Source organism: Rhincodon typus, chromosome 45 (genome assembly GCF_021869965.1).
Source record: "Rhincodon typus isolate 14 chromosome 45, sRhiTyp1.1, whole genome shotgun sequence".
NCBI classification, from domain to species: domain Eukaryota; kingdom Metazoa; phylum Chordata; class Chondrichthyes; order Orectolobiformes; family Rhincodontidae; genus Rhincodon; species Rhincodon typus.
This window is the reverse complement of record NC_063376.1, coordinates 7,214,389-7,219,564: the sequence shown is the minus strand read 5'-3', so window position 1 is coordinate 7,219,564 and position 5,176 is coordinate 7,214,389. Positions and strand designations below refer to the sequence as shown.

Below are 5,176 nucleotides of genomic sequence, written 5' to 3'. Positions count from 1 at the left end.
TTTAGTTTGTTAATACTTTTGTTAATTTGTTCACTGTTACAGTTGGAGAAATAAATTGTTACCTGTTGAATTTAAAATGAGTGTCAAGGATTAATTTTATTCAATGACTAGAAATTGCTGAAAGGCCGATTACACGATTTTTCACACTCCTTTAGAGATTAAAGTGGGAGATGTTTCTCTTTGTGGGTTTCAATTTTAGTTCTCAGAGCAGAGTTCGAACTAGACATTATAACAATATAGCAAAAATCAAAACACGGCAGAGGAAACAATGAGCAGACAGCAGCTGGGGCCGTTACCTTACAAGACAATGCAGTCAAACACGAGAACGGATTTGTTGGTGTTTCCCCAACTGTTCCATCTCTGGCAGTGAGGTAAAGCCATTGTATAATGGCACTCAGGAGCTGCAAAAGGTGCGAAACTAAGTACAACACTAAAGCACAGCTGAGGAAGAGATCAAAAATTCTCAATCCCATAATGAAGATAAAGAAGCCATCTGTGAAAATTCCATCATACTCACAAAGAGTTCCCATGCCAGTTACAATGAGACCGCCCCTTACGTTCAACTGAAATTAATACTAATACACGGAATCACTCGAGAGCGGCACAGATTCAAACTCTGAAACCTCGTTTCATTGGAAATTTGAGAACAGCATTTTTCTTGAGAATGCTGTCATAAAGATTTGTGAATGCAAGTGGCTTAGCTTGTCATCGAAACGTACATAAAACGTTTTTGGAAGACATCGAATTTGATCTCTGAATTTGTCATGAAAAATGTTTTGTTCGTATGCAGGTGCTGTTTATTTTGTTAGTGCTCTTGAAAGAAAGATCTAGATTTTTTTTTTCTTTAACAACATAGAGATTCAAAATGCCAGTTTGAAATTATGAAAAGTTATTTTGACAGTTTCTGACCTGAGTACATGGAAGTATGATATGACGTCACCTGGAGACCTGCGTTCTGCTCCTTCACACATTTAAATCTTCTGTTGACAGTTATCCAAATTATCCCACAATTTCTATATGGTCAGATGCGTTGTGTGGAGACTCATAAATCAGTTGGTTTCTTTCTGAGCCACCATGGATTTAGTATTTTGGTAACTTTATGAATAGGTTTAAAGAACAGAACAGGCGGGCTGGAAGCTTGGAAGACAAGTCTTTGAATTCGTGTGAACCATAAACTGAGTGCAATCACTGTAAACTCCCATATAACAGACCTGGCTAAAATCAACCAAGCCTAGATGCAATTGCTTCTGAAATTTGGATTGTAAGTTGCAAGGTAACTAAACTTCAGTTTAAATTTCAATTTGAAACAAGACATAATGGAACAGTTTAGGTTGTCTTAATGCTTCAAAACAATAAATACACATATTGCTTGCGAATGATAACCCAAGTCCTGATGATTCTCTTTCATAAGTGTTTACACCTGGAATGCTTTTCAAATGCTTTGGGGAAAAGGCAAAAGTACTGACATGTTAGTTTAAATCAGAGTGCTAATCTAAACATTTCACAGAACAGGCAAGAAACAGTGTCACACAGAAATATATTTTGAGGTGCTGGGATATCTTGGAATGAACAATGAACAAAATACAAATAAATGTTGCTCTGCATAGAGCGCAGTGCTTCTTACAACTTAATTGACTTAACATTCAGTTTCCCCTGCATATTTCGGCATGATCTTCAAATGTTCCATAAACTTTATGTTAGTCACCACATAAATAAATATGTTTGCGCAGTAAATTAATATCAGGAATGTTTATCTGACTTCTTCACACATAATAAGAGACTGGGGGCAATCTGCAAAGTTAGACTCTGCAATAATATGCCAGAAGAATTCTGCAATTGTAGTCAGCCACAAGGTTGTACAAGTGCCCGAAGCAGCAAACAGCAAGATCACAGACTTCCTTTTGTTTGCCATTTCTGGATCTCTGCAATTCCCTCCTCTGTTCTGGACCTCAGTCCCGAAAGGATTTGAATGCTCAGTAAAATGTCTCTGATTATGAAAATTGAGCAGCAAAATTGAAACAAAGGGAAGTAATGAAGTTAGAAGGAAGACAACCCAGTCAAATATCACCCACCCAAGATTAGTAAAATAGTTAACTGTTGTTGATCACTACCACAGTACATTGTCAATGATCTTATCATTTTGTAAGGCAAAGTAACAGAGCAGGGATTTCAGATGGAACAGTAGAGTGTTGCCTGCAATCACTATCATTGCAGTTTTCTCAGTAAGATATTTTCTTCACAGCTTCTGGCAACGGAGTGATCAATAGTGAAAATGTCTGTTTACCAACATGGTTACGAACAAAAATAATACTGCAGACAGGAGTCACGTTCAGTAATGAATCTGGAAGTAATAATGATTGATCTGATATAATATGAACTCATTGATTGCAAACATTAGAACTGCTGTTGCTCTGGCCACCAGATAATTACAAAAGCAATTGGAGAGCCCACACTTTCCTTGGGAAAGTATCACAATCATCAGTAAGTTAACTGCAAAATGGAGAAGGGAAGAAAACATGTGGAAATTAGAAAGTAAAACTGCACATAGAATGCAGAAGAGCATGTAAGCACTCACCAGTACCTCCTCAACAGGCATTTCGGGATGACTATAAATGTTGAACCAATCAGTGCTGCCCAAGTCCAAAGAGTGAATTTGAAAAAAAAACAAAATGTCAAAAATTTGCCTCTCAGGCTATATTGTAACATAATCCCACTATTTTAATGAAGACGCAGGCAAAGAAAGAACATGCTCCATTTCTTAGTTAATTCTACAAAGCAGACTTCAGTAAAAACTTAAGGTTGTGGTTTGGATTAGGGTTAGGGTTGCGGTTAGAGAAATGGGCATTAATTGCTAAATTGCAAAATCGTCATGTAGTCGCACTGGAGTTGAGTTTCAGGTTTAGGATTTTTACATCCACTGTTCTCCACTTTACAAATAACTCAAAAACTAAGTAAAGATTGACTTCAATACTTTGCCTACAGCAACTGTTTGTAATAAATTGAACTCTCGAGATCACACTATCGAAATGGAGAGACAGGCATCACTCTCTTTAGAGAATTTATAGTTTTTATTTTTTATTGGGAAACTGCAGAAACAGAATGAACCAGTGTTTCTGGATTCTGTTAACCTTCCATAGCAGCAACAATTAGGTTAACTGAAAAAAAAGGACTATGGTTGATAAGGAGACTCTAAATGAATTTATTCAATATTTATGGGATCAGTCTTTTCTGCAAGAACTTTTAGCTTCATTGCATAATCGTGGAGCTCATGTTTACTCATGAGCTTTGAAATGGTTGTATTTTGCCCACAACAGTAATCACATCAGAGTTAAAGCTGTTAATGTAATGTGTTTGTCCAAGTTGGTGTAACTAACAGTGTTATCAGGTTTAACTATGTTATTGGAGGCTTAGCCACTTTCTCAATCAGGATCAATTGGAATGTTCACAGTTCCTGCCAAAAGTGTGGGACCCAGAACAACCAAAGTTGTTGCTAATCGCAGAAATGGGATAACCTATTGTATGCCAAAAAGAAGATGATTTCTATCCTCTTATTTCAGCCATTGGTGTTAATGTTAAGCGGTTATCGCAAGTGATCCTGATACAAACAATTGATAACTTTGCTGGTTAATTGTCATGACTTATCATTGTGCACTATTCACAAATACCTTTTCTCATCATTAAATTCTGCCATTATATCTGCACCTTCACTCTTGAAGGAAATTCATTTTATACCTACTGATGGACTATAAACCTCCTTTGCTTACTTTATTTACTTGTGCTGCGGACTCCAAAATATACTGTTTGTAATTGTGATTCATGCATTTCATTAATTAAAAACACGCAATAATTAAGTTGACACCTGTCATGCAATATCAAAGCTGAAAAGTTTGCCCGAGGTTCTGTCACATTGTTCTTTGATTCAGAATATGAATTGTAAATGCGTATTTCTATTCCAAAGTCTTTGTGCATCGTTAACGTGGTGGCAATAATGATCCTGTCCTGACGAAATTGCGGACTGAAATGGCAGAGACTGATCTCCTTGACATTGTATTTGAAGTCATCTTGTGGATCACGGTTCCAATTTATCTTCCGAATTCATTTGTGAAAATTCTTCATGTGTGTAGTGTTCTTTCTGCCTTGAGGTCAGCAGCCACAATGATTTCTGTCTGGTTCACAGTCACATTCACTTTTGATCGATTTGTGGACATTTGCTAGGAGTGATTGAAAACAGAAGTTTGCACCAAGAGAACTGCAGTGGCATATCTTTGTACCCTGAGCATTCTGGGCTGCCTGGAGTCTCTACACTGGTGTTTTGCAATTGAGCCATGATACTTCATGATAACATTCCATGTGGTTGCACCCGTAAACAGAATTATTACAATTATCCTGAATAGAGTGCATTTGAAATGATCAATTACATTTTCACTCCTTGGCTGCCGTTCTTTCTGTTCTTGCTCTTCAATGTACCGACAGTCAGGCGTACTTAGGTGAACAGTTAAACCCGTAGGGGTCTCAGTAGTCAAAAAAGTGGAGAGAAACACGAGGATATAGACATGGGAAATCTGCAAAAATCCATCATTTTGCTTTTCAGTATATCGGGCAGCTTTGTGTTGTGTGGGTGACCCAGGTTGTGAACAATATTTATGCACAAATTACAGATATCCGATATTACTACTCCTACATGGACCCATGCTTTATCACAGATCGCACAGCGAAGATGCTGCAACTCCTCAGCTCCTGCAACAACACAGGTACTTATGCTGTCATCCAGGTTAAATTCAGACAAGATCTAAAGAATGCAATCATATACCCGTTCAAGCAAATTGCTCAATTGTAGATAGGTGGAAGGGTATAAAATTTGAGAACTAAATTGCACTTAACATTCTGGTGCCCTAAGATCACCATAGGAGAATGAACTAAGTTATCAGCATGATAGAGTCTTCAGTCTGATTAATTTTGTCCAAAAAATCAGTTTATTGCAAGGCTTGCCGTGTGGGCAATTCATGAATTCATCTCCAAAAACAAAGCTCTATAAGTGAAAAGCACAAACAGTTTCCACCTAAGCCCACGGAAAGAAATGGAATAAGCTATCAATCTCAGCTGTGGGACTATTGGGAGTGGGGTTTCTCCATTTCATGAGACATTTGGAGATGGTCTGAATATGTGGAATAAAATA

General features: G+C 37.4%; 1 pseudogene; it reads left to right on the top strand.

Moving 5' to 3' along the window:
* The first annotated feature begins 4,020 nt into the window (after window positions 1–4,020).
* Window positions 4,021–4,837, top strand: LOC125487782 (annotated as a pseudogene).
* Window positions 4,838–5,176: the final 339 nt, after the last annotated feature.